Genomic DNA, 12679 nt, shown 5'->3' on the forward strand with positions numbered 1-12679 from the left:
ACCGGTATCTGTAAGAGCAGAATTTATTACTCTTGCAACTATAAGGCAAATATAAGGTTATCTCAGTCGAATCCTGCATCGCATTCTGTCAATTAGCATTTCGCTATTGCCTGTCTCTTCGACGCTATGTTACTTGGTGTTTAATGCAACGTCCTTCAGTAAGTGATTAGAGAAGTAATTACCACATGATAGGAAAAAAGGTAAAGACATTTGCAGCATATTTTATTACAATCATGTCAAGAAATGGTTGAAATACTTTGCCTCGAAGCCTTTTATTCGTGGACAGTGATATTCTACAGTACATCCGTAAAAATATGACGCCAAACTTATGATTTTATTTGCCTTGCATAGAAATCTATGCGAGCAATTTTTATCACTCTCAAAATACTTCGCTTTACTGGAGTAGTTGTAGCTATTCAACCATCAAGGCGACAAAATACTACAGCATTTCCCCAAGTCTATCTTTACACTTCACTCGCAAGAGAAACATTCTAGAAAGTTCGCTTCAGATGTCCAGTATGTAAAGGAATAAGTTGTGTTCATTGTAAATTTGGAATATCAAATACTGTTTATATTAAGTGCATTTTTCTACGCTCATTTTACTCTCCTTGTTTCAGGATGATCATGAAATTTACAACTTGGTGCTATTATTAGAGATCCCAGTTGCTCGACTCTCAAAGTAAGTAAAATGCAGCAATATGAAGAATGTTTAAATAGCAGTATTTACAGTAAATTCTCTGTGATCCGTTGCTATGTCGTCCGTCCGCTTCGTCGTCCGGCATTCACGTGATTTCATAGGCCACGCCTTACTGCAAGACGGTACGGAAATTAGTTAACTATCCCTCCATCGTCTACATAATTGATATGAGTAAATATGATAGAAAATATTTGTGAACATTTGAATAATACTGTAATTAAATCACCTATTACAATAGTTACAATCAGTATATTTTTAAATTTATTCCATTTAACATCAAGGGAAGCTTATTTGCCCCTGATGCATTGTAGCAAGCTAATACAATCACACGTTCTTTTTGGATTTTGAAACCAGACGCAGTTTTGTATGATGTATATTCTAAAGTTCTTTTCGGTAAACATTTGATATTTAAACCGGTTTCGTCACAATTGTATATCTGCTGGAGAGATAATTCTAGTTTACTCACCAAATCTCGGAATGTAGTTTTATATTCTTCAGCTGCAACGGTATCAGTTGACATCCTCTCTCCACAAATTGCAAGTGGACGAACACCATACTTTTCCCTCCACATTGACAACCACCCATCACTAGCAGAGAAATTATGGCCTCCATGTTTCTTAAGCATATCAAGCGCTTTCTCTTTCAGAATCGGACCAGATATTGGAGTACCTTTCCTTCTTTGTTCTTGAAACCATAGAAACAGTTCCTTATCGTACTTGAAAACACTAGGCTGCTTCAATGCACGGCGCTTGTCATTAGAGCTCGTGGATGCACAATATTCTTCCAATGCAGACCGATTACGCTTCCAGTCATAAATTGTACTTCTTGGGATACCAGAAATAGTTTCCCCTTCATCCAACCGCTTCAAAATATCCAATTTGCCTTTTAAAAAATCACTAAACTTCGAGCGTTTATCAGTAAATGTCTTAGAAAGCATAGTGAACTTCTTCCACACACAACCTGTGATTTACTGAAAGCACGACGGGGTTGCAAATAGGGGGAGGAAAAAAGTACATGGCGGGGAGGAAGAAGGCAGGTACTGTACTGTGAGTAGCCAATAATAATTACCTACTCTACTGTCCGGATGAGAGAGAAGTTACTGTACTCTAATATGGTATTAAATTATTCATTTTTAACCGTACTTGTTTTTCCATTGTATTACAGCAAGTGTGCGCCTGGTAACAATTTTCGGTTTGTACGGAGGAACTCGAAAAGTGACATGGGCAAGTAAAATCCCGCTTAGCGATGATTCAAGTCGTCAGTTTTCGGAAATAAAATCAGGACTGTTGTGTTTTTTAATTTAATGCCTTAATTTTAACAATATGGTATTTTTCCAAGCTGTCACCTTCGGTACATCAGCTTGTTCTGCTAACTTTCTTAAAGATTTCGTGGGAGACTTTTCAAGCCTATAGCCTAAATCATCTAGTTTTTCTTCAGATAAAACTGGACTTTTGCGCCTAATTTTTATTTAAAAATAAGTTGGTTTCTCTAAATCTTTTCACTAAATGCTCAATTGTTGAATCAGGTGTTGAACACCAGGATATTTCCGTATAAATATAGTACAACACTTTTGTACGATTTCTTCGTAGGTATACTGTACGAAACATAAACGAATATTTTCTATTACAATGTGTACTGCATTGCCACAAAATAAACTGAATTGCATTTGATGGAAGTCAGCTGTATACTAATGCTCTTTGACGTCGCTTCAACCTAATTTGCATGTCCATACTACGCAACATAAAACCTCACGACGCCCGATACAAAATAAATGTAGATACTACTTTCTCGACGGTCACTTTAGATCTAAACCAGGTCTGAAGAACCCCTAATTATTGGGAATATGACGTCAACCTCACTCCACTTCTATTGGGGATGATCGATTTCTGCGTAGAGTTGTTAACATTCTTTGCGTGTGGAAAGTCCATCAGTGGCGGCACTGTAATTTTCAAAAAGGATTGTAATAAAGACATTGTATTTTTAATGTGTTATGTCGTTTAAAGGTTTAAAATAAGATACGTTAGATTTTCTGTCGGTAGTTTCCTTGAGATTTCTTTGCAACCTAGCCTGTTTTGGATTTTCCAAAACTTTCTTCCTATCACCACCTGCGGAAACATAAATTTGTAGCATTTAAGTAATGAACTTTGAAAGTTGATATAAATGTCACTATTCATTTCAATACAAAATGAACGCAACGAATGATGTCCTTAATTTAAAAGTATATAAATAAATATTCAATATACAATTCCTAATAATGAACTTACTCGAAAGTTTATCTATTTCATCATTCTTAATATGGGCTTTGTTGAAATGTTCTTTAATATTGAAATGACGAGTAGAAATAAATTGAATGGATACAGTAAACAAGCAATTCTTTCGTCTTCTTCAACAACAAATTAATCATATTCGCATTTCCTTTGGAAGTAGTATTTCTTCACGATTTTAAATTTTTCCATGTTCCAGTTCTCTTCAAACTGCAGTACGCGTACTGTGTACAGACCGATTATTTGGTCCTGACAGCTCAGCGACGCGAAAGAGGGAAGTAATAGGAGTAGTGGGGAGAGCTCCGGAGTAGAGATAAGGGCGAGCGATCGGTAAAGGAATGCAGTACAGCTTAACTGTACTAGAAACATACCGCTCTACCGCACGCATGACATCCGATCGCTCCGAAGGCAAGCGAGTGACTAACCCAAATATCTCTTGGCGTAACTAAATGGACTCGCCTGACCCAGGCGCACATCTCCGGCGACTGTCAGGAGTAAGTAATCGTACTGTACCTGCCGCCGCGAGAATGAATGTTGATACAGCCGAGCGCAACTAGAACGCTATGACCACACTGGTAGAAAACGTGGGTGGGGTAGAAGACAGTCGCTCTGAGGAGCTACAGTTCTGCAGGTCTGATCTAAACAGTAAAAAACTGGTGATATATACCTGAGCGAATTCAATTTCCTTGCGAATAATCTGTAGCTAGCGAATTCACTATAGCTAAACATGAAAAATTTATTTAATATATTCCTCAATTGTATCTCAGCCATATGTGTAGGCCTAAAAGTTGAAAAAATGTATTTAAAAATGTAATTTGTAGTGCTATGTAACTAATTAGCATTACATTGGCATCTGTTCATTTTAAGAATTGTATTGTATTGATCAGATCATTTTTCTATAACTTCTTTTGCTGTTTGAATATTAAATTAATAATTAAAGACTGGAATGCTTTATATTCCTATTGATCTTGTGTTTATAACTTCGTTTTCTAGCGGATTTTATTGTAAAAAAAAATAAAAATTATTGTTTTATTCTGTAAAATCTAGCCTATATGAACTACTTGGAATATAGATGACGTAGTTGTGACTATTTTCCGCAACAACAATCTTCGAATTAGTGTAATTAGTTCTCTACCTTGCTATTTACGTCTGAAAGCATTGACATAGCTGGAAATATACTTGAAATTAGTTCTGGGAAACGATCTAAAATTACACTAACGACATCTTTCTCTGCTGAAGAGGAATAAACAAGGAAGGCTTATCATTCACGACAACGCTACGGAGCACTGTCAGACCTTTGATTTCAGTTTTACTTAACCTTTTGATGTGAATACGTCTTTAAAATCATAGCGATATATATGGAGCACCAGGACGGAAACTTCAATGTAACGATGTAGCGTTTCCAGAATGATCTATAACTTCTTGACTAATAACACGATTGAAATAAATGTGGTCTTGTTCGATCTGGTGTACCATTGCGATGAGAATATGAACTTGGTGGCGGCCATTTTGGGATGCTCGAAAATTTCCGGGCACTAGGTCTATATCTCGCAACTCCGATGTGCTAGCGCCCTGATTTTGATACCAGACGAAAGATCTCGTCCAGTTCTGTCGATACGTATTCAGGGGACACGACCATACCAATTTTTAACATTGAGAAAATAATGTTCTGATACTGAATGCCAACTAGTAACAATACCACTGCGATACTTCACGTAAGTCAACTTCATTCTGTACAGAAGGACTCGCGGAGACTATTTCTCGTTGCCGATCAAGAATTTCGGTAAAAATAATTATATATTTATAGTATCAAAAAGCTCAAAGAACGGTTGAGGATTTACAAAAATTTACGATTATAAGTAAACATAACGACTAAACAAAATTGCAGAAGTGCTATTAGCAGAAGAACAGAGTGGGTTCCGCAAAAACAGATCATGTATTGATAATATCTTCGCCATAACGCAGATTATAGAAAAACATGTCGAATTTAATATTCCCACATATATGGCTTTCATAGACTTTGAGAAAGCATTTGATATGATTAGCAGAACAAAATTGTGGATGATATTAAAAAAGAAAGGAATTCCTGAGCATCTAATAAGGGTGATACAAAGTATGTACAAAAATACAAAAATCAAAATGAATATCAACAAGATTACCACCAACTTGCGAGAAGTTAACCAAGGGGTCAGACAAGGGTGTCCCTTATCACCTACTCTTTTTAATTTGTACCTAGACGAAGCCGTAAGAGAATGGCAGAACAATTTAAAAACACATTATTTTATAGATAATATCATTTTAGATTACTTACTTTTCGCAGACGACCAGTTTGTGTTGGCTGATTCTGAAGACAACCTACAGAGAGCAGTCCATCTGTTGAGAATTGTTGCTAATAACTACAATCTAAAAATATCACACAGGAAAACTAAAGTATTTGGCTTCTGCGGAAATAATACAATAAGAACTAAAATTGTAATAGAGGATAAGATGATTGAACAAATAAATTCTTTTACTTACCTTGGATGCGATCTCTCTTACATATCCTCCACAGACGTAGAAAACAAGTTAAATAAATTTTTAAGAGTTATTGGTACAATTAAACGTACACTCATAAATAAAGTCGACAGAAAAACTGTACTCAAATTTTACAAGACACTGGCAATTCCGACATTGTTATATGGTTCAGAAGCGTGGATTCTGACTAGAGCCCAACAGAGAAGAATTGAGGCCGCTGAGATGAGACTCTTAAGGCCACTAGCAGGATTTAGACTACAGGACCATAAGAGAAACGAAGATATACGTCGAGAACTGAATATCGAGAGTGTAATAACTATAATTGAAAAATATAGAAATAATTGGTACGACTATATAACAAGAATGCCCAACGACAGGATACCTTTCAGAACATGGTGTTATAGACCTACACGAAGAAGACGAGTGGGAAGACCAAAGAGACGTTGGAGAGACCAGTTTGATGGATAAAATTCTGGAGGCGGAACAGGCCATCGGCCTAAACCTTGAAGTTATTGATGATGATGATGATGATGATGATGATGATGATGAAGTAAACATAACTCAACATCTCTAACTTTTCTCCCAATTCGAAACTGAGAAAAGTGCTTTGTACTGCTGTGCGCGCTTCTAAGTGAACACAAGTTTCGTTTTACCATAACTTACGGCGGACGACTTGTAGAACTGTTTGCTACTGCGTTCGACTCCCAACAATGATTATATTTACATTTATCAAGATTTTCTGACACCACCATTATAGTACCTTATAATGAAAAAGAAGGTTGACTTCACTAAATGAGCGGATTCTACTCAGAATTTACAAGAAAACTACTTTGTTCTTGATTTCGGGTAATTTAACATTCAAGACTACTGAAATTAATTTCAAACAAAACTAAACTTTATTTATTTCCGAAATAAAGAGGTTATATAGGCCTATTATTAATATAGAATAGATACTGAAGAAACTGACGCCATTTTGTCAACACGATTCTTCTCACAACTGCTCCGATTCTGCCTCGTTTCCGTCTCAATTCTAGCCTCCCTAATTCATGAACAAAGCGCTCTTTATGTTTTGTTATTTCTGGTTGTAACGTCACCTACGCTACCGAGCAGGTGAGATGAGTTTTAGAGACTTTTTATTAAACGAAATTTAAGACGTCATCTTAATGTTAGTGCCCTAATCTCCTGTCTTTGTGCCAGGATACCAGAACAGCTTATTGTCCCTTAGTTAATAATAATGATGCTGAGTGACAGTGTTATTTTGTGTCTGTATTTGTTGTTTATATTTTTACTTTTTGTGTGTTCTTTCTTTTTGTATCATTTAATATGTTAGACCATTTTTTATTATTTTCAATTTCTATTTGTATGTTCAGTTGCTTTTTTATGTCATATTCATTCTGTCACTCGTTATTACTGTAGATTAGTTGCATCACAGTGTATAATTTTTCTTGTAGTTGTATATAGTATTTGTATGTATGTATTTATTTACACTGCAAGTGGGCAAGCACCCGGTGGCAGTGGTATACACAATATAAACAATACACAAAAAAAATGATAAGCAATACAGAATAAATTTACAATACACCATACAATTTTATACACAATACAATAAGAATACACAACACAATAAGAATACACAATATAATTTAACACAATAATAATAAAACATAAATAAAATACCTAATTTTACATTACAACCTACATAATTATGTGTAGGCCCTACATAAGTTTCAATAGTCTTTCACTTTATTCTCATCTCACTCACTGTAGCGCCTCTATGACGCATTTCACTGACACTTTAGGACACATTTCACTGATACACTATAACACATTCCACTGACACTATAGAACACATTTCATTGACGCTATAAATTATCACTGATCGGAACTGTTCACTGCACTGTAAAACCATAACTCCACTGACTCACCTCGCTTCACTGATACAACAGTTCAAACAAGTCAAATAATTACACCCTTATGCATACTTATAAACAGAACTACATTTAAACTAAACATTTCTAGTCTAAGGCCCTCTTACACGCTATTTTTAAATAATTTACAATTCAAACCAAGGAAGTAACTCGTCAGGCTAAATAAATACATGTCACCTTAAAAAATTAAATGTTAAATGTCACCTTAATTTTAATTTGCACTTTATACACAACTTTTTAAATTATTCCTGAAACTCCTTAAGGAAAGACCGCTGCAGGTAGGTCATTCCAATCATTTATAGTCCTTAATCATTTATAGTTCTCCAATTATTTATAGTTCTTTTCTGATGGTGTGGAAGAGAAGACATGATGGCCTTAACTCCCAGTGTAAATAAATAAATAAATAAATAAATAAATAAATAAATAAATAAATAAATAAATAAATATTATGACTGAACGTATTCTGTGCAATACTGGAATAAGTCACTTTGTTGGGATTCCGCATAAGAAAAGTGTCCGAATAATGCTTCTTTTAATTTAACCAATTAGAATGCATGATTAATTTCACTGGACCAATTTGATTTAATCCAGCTGTGATTTATGACACAAGGATATCATTATTGAAAGCGGTGATAAAGACCCACGCGTGGCAGACATCTTGTCAGCTATTGTCATCAGCGTCAGTACATGCACAGAGGAGAATCGATTCGTATGCAAATCCATCACAAGATATTTTGCAATTCATTTTTGATTGATTTTCAGAAAAGCCTGTAATATATATTAGGAATATTTATTTTTCAGTCACTGACTTTACTGCAATATATGTAAGGTACAAAACCTTTACGTTACATGTATGAACGTTTTCGTTGGATTATGCCAACATCATCAGATACGACATTCACTCTAGCAATATCATTAGTCTCTACAAATACAATACATATTAAATAGCATACAGAGTAATAAAACATACTAAAACCAACATAATTAGGATACAAATGTTGTTCTTGTGTGACTGCCCTTATTATCAAATAGTTAAAAGTACACATGTAAATTACAATGTGTGTGTGTGTGTGTGTGTGTGTGTGTGTGTGTGTGTGTGTGTGTGTGTGTGTGTGTGTGTGTGTGTGTGTGTGTGTGTGTGTGTGTGTGTGTGTGTGTGTGTGTGTGTGTGTGTGTGTGTGTGTGTGTGTGTGTGTGTGTGTGTGTGTGTGTGTGTGTGTGTGTGTGTGTGTGTGTGTGTGTGTGTGTGTGTGTGTGTGTGTGTGTGTGTGTGTGTGTGTGTGTGTGTGTGTGTGTGTGTGTGTGTGTGTGTGTGTGTGTGTGTGTGTGTGTGTGTGTGTGTGTGTGTGTGTGTGTGTGTGTGTGTGTGTGTGTGTGTGTGTGTGTGTGTGTGTGTGTGTGTGTGTGTGTGTGTGTGTGTGTGTGTGTGTGTGTGTGTGTGTGTGTGTGTGTGTGTGTGTGTGTGTGTGTGTGTGTGTGTGTGTGTGTGTGTGTGTGTGTGTGTGTGTGTGTGTGTGTGTGTGTGTGTGTGTGTGTGTGTGTGTGTGTGTGTGTGTGTGTGTGTGTGTGTGTGTGTGTGTGTGTGTGTGTGTGTGTGTGTGTGTGTGTGTGTGTGTGTGTGTGTGTGTGTGTGTGTGTGTGTGTGTGTGTGTGTGTGTGTGTGTGTGTGTGTGTGTGTGTGTGTGTGTGTGTGTGTGTGTGTGTGTGTGTGTGTGTGTGTGTGTGTGTGTGTGTGTGTGTGTGTGTGTGTGTGTGTGTGTGTGTGTGTGTGTGTGTGTGTGTGTGTGTGTGTGTGTGTGTGTGTGTGTGTGTGTGTGTGTGTGTGTGTGTGTGTGTGTGTGTGTGTGTGTGTGTGTGTGTGTGTGTGTGTGTGTGTGTGTGTGTGTGTGTGTGTGTGTGTGTGTGTGTGTGTGTGTGTGTGTGTGTGTGTGTGTGTGTGTGTGTGTGTGTGTGTGTGTGTGTGTGTGTGTGTGTGTGTGTGTGTGTGTGTGTGTGTGTGTGTGTGTGTGTGTGTGTGTGTGTGTGTGTGTGTGTGTGTGTGTGTGTGTGTGTGTGTGTGTGTGTGTGTGTGTGTGTGTGTGTGTGTGTGTGTGTGTGTGTGTGTGTGTGTGTGTGTGTGTGTGTGTGTGTGTGTGTGTGTGTGTGTGTGTGTGTGTGTGTGTGTGTGTGTGTGTGTGTGTGTGTGTGTGTGTGTGTGTGTGTGTGTGTGTGTGTGTGTGTGTGTGTGTGTGTGTGTGTGTGTGTGTGTGTGTGTGTGTGTGTGTGTGTGTGTGTGTGTGTGTGTGTGTGTGTGTGTGTGTGTGTGTGTGTGTGTGTGTGTGTGTGTGTGTGTGTGTGTGTGTGTGTGTGTGTGTGTGTGTGTGTGTGTGTGTGTGTGTGTGTGTGTGTGTGTGTGTGTGTGTGTGTGTGTGTGTGTGTGTGTGTGTGTGTGTGTGTGTGTGTGTGTGTGTGTGTGTGTGTGTGTGTGTGTGTGTGTGTGTGTGTGTGTGTGTGTGTGTGTGTGTGTGTGTGTGTGTGTGTGTGTGTGTGTGTGTGTGTGTGTGTGTGTGTGTGTGTGTGTGTGTGTGTGTGTGTGTGTGTGTGTGTGTGTGTGTGTGTGTGTGTGTGTGTGTGTGTGTGTGTGTGTGTGTGTGTGTGTGTGTGTGTGTGTGTGTGTGTGTGTGTGTGTGTGTGTGTGTGTGTGTGTGTGTGTGTGTGTGTGTGTGTGTGTGTGTGTGTGTGTGTGTGTGTGTGTGTGTGTGTGTGTGTGTGTGTGTGTGTGTGTGTGTGTGTGTGTGTGTGTGTGTGTGTGTGTGTGTGTGTGTGTGTGTGTGTGTGTGTGTGTGTGTGTGTGTGTGTGTGTGTGTGTGTGTGTGTGTGTGTGTGTGTGTGTGTGTGTGTGTGTGTGTGTGTGTGTGTGTGTGTGTGTGTGTGTGTGTGTGTGTGTGTGTGTGTGTGTGTGTGTGTGTGTGTGTGTGTGTGTGTGTGTGTGTGTGTGTGTGTGTGTGTGTGTGTGTGTGTGTGCGTGCGTGCGTGCGCGCGTGCGCGTGCGCGCGTGCTTTTCACAAGTAAAATAATAAAAAATAAAATGGAATGAACTGCATATTGTAAAATGTGAAGAGATGCAATTACAGTATTTGAACTATATTAGCGAATTTGTTTATGTCCGTGTTCTTATTCCTTATTGATGTACGTCTTTCCTCTGTCCAGATGTGTGTGTGCATCGTGGTGTATATCTTGTAGGTTTGCCTTGGGTGCTTGTTCAAAAATTATTATGGATGTCTTTGTGTCCGACAATATTTTTCAATGTTAGGTTGTTTTATGTAGATTAGCAGTATATGCTTAATGAGAGGGTGATGCTATTCATCCAAGCTAGAAGTGATCAAATTAAATAATATATACCTACTATCATTAAGTTAATGACCCGACTTTAAATAAAGATTTGAAAATTTTAAATTTTGTGTAAGGTGTTGAATGGATGGAAACTTACATGGTTAATTTATAATCGGTATCCAAATACTTTAGTTGTGGTAAAATATGTAATAAGATGCAAGTCAGCCGTCAAGTTTAACTGGAATAAGATCAAATGCTAAAGTTACTCTTTGTGTTTTCTGATTAACGTAAATACTTTCACCCTTTTTAAAAAATATATTCCTGGATTGTTTCAAAATCAGTACCCAAATCGAAAATATGCTAAATGTATTCGTAAAGTTCTGGGGAACAACAGTACCAAGTATTATCTTCCATCTGGACATATTTTTCTTTTGTATGGGGTGATTAAAAAGGTTCCTCTATTACGCTAGTATGTGAGAGGGCAAATTATTTGTTACGAGAAATATAATTTCTTTCCACATTTTCACCTATCCTGCCATATTAACAAAGGGAGATTCCGTTACTAAGTTGTACTGAGAACTGTGTGAAATGGGCAAAAAATTACAAACTTAAAAGTGTGATCAGGGATGTATTTTGTATAATATGATTACTTTATTCAATTAGGTGTACTTTTTTTTTATACAATTGACTTACTGCAAGTAGCCGATGGTTAATTTTCTAAATAATTATGGAAAATTCATAAACGAAAAACATGTCTCCATATTCAATATGAGAATACACGAATTAAATATCAAGTGAACATGACGTATTCAATTATTTGTGTTGCGCTGGCGTTGCGATCCTGAGATGCTGCCATGTGCAAATGTTCTGGCGTAACACGTGAAGTATAGTACATGGAATCGCAAGATGTTCCAGTCTTTCTCCACTTGAGGCCCGTAACACACTTGCAGAGTTTTCGCCAGCGAGAAATGTGTTGCGAGAAAATTAAAAAATTGATAACATGGATTCAAATGGACGTCCACACACTGGAAGAGATTTCTCGCTCGAGGCAAAAACCTCGCGCGAGTTTCTCGCTGGAATCGGTAGCTCAGCGAATTTTCTTGACACATTTATCAAAGATGTTTGACATTTATACTCTTTATGACGATTGAATGTAGAAAAAGATATCACAGGTGGCGATGAATTGTATTGTTTTCATTTGAAAATGAGGAAAGATGGCTGATAATTGCAGTCAGAAACTTATCGAACTTGTACGATGTCACCCGTAGACCTATTTATAAGATACACGGGATGAAAAGTATAAAAACACGAAACTTAAAGAATAAATCTGGAAACAAATATCAGATTATGTAAAAATAAATAGGGCTATATTTTATTTTGATGAGATTTAATAGTATTGATTAAACATTTGAAGTAATATATCTATATGTCTTAACAGTTTAGTTAATTTTAATCAGAATATAGCAAACAATATCATATCATGAATGGCAAAAAAACTGTGGTCCATTGAACCTGAAATAACGCCTAAACGTATCATTATTCAAAACGAAACCAGTGTCCAAAACTCGCTCTTATTTTCGTAAGATACAATGTGATTTTCAGTTATTTCTGGCTTTAATTTTAGGCCTACTTCTTCTTTTCATGAACAAAATATATTCATGTAACTCAATTTCCTCATCATCTGTAAACTCAGATTCAACAAAGCGTTCGTACGTAATTTGTAAAGTACGACAATATACTTACAGGTTATATATTTAAGTACGCCAATATACGTAAATACATAACCTATAATATTTCCCCCAACGAGTGATTACTATAATAAAAAAAAATGCTTTCTGTATGAAGGCAGTGCATAGATGATCATAGCGAGATGTGATAGCGAGAACTCGCCAAGTGTGTGGAGGAAGGCTCTTCGCCTCTTTCTCACAACACATTTCTAGCTGGCGAAAACTCTGCAAGTGTGT

General features: G+C 37.1%; 1 long non-coding RNA gene across 1 annotated transcript in view; it reads left to right on the forward strand.

Moving 5' to 3' along the window:
• Positions 1-12679, forward strand: part of LOC138692805 (uncharacterized) — an 839199-nt gene that overhangs the window by 463854 nt on the left and 362666 nt on the right. Inside the window, exon 3 of the long non-coding RNA XR_011330136.1 lies at positions 618-679. This is a non-coding gene — a long non-coding RNA (uncharacterized lncRNA). The remainder of the gene's footprint in view (positions 1-617; positions 680-12679) is intronic.

Source organism: Periplaneta americana, chromosome 17 (genome assembly GCF_040183065.1).
Source record: "Periplaneta americana isolate PAMFEO1 chromosome 17, P.americana_PAMFEO1_priV1, whole genome shotgun sequence".
Taxonomy (NCBI): domain Eukaryota; kingdom Metazoa; phylum Arthropoda; class Insecta; order Blattodea; family Blattidae; genus Periplaneta; species Periplaneta americana.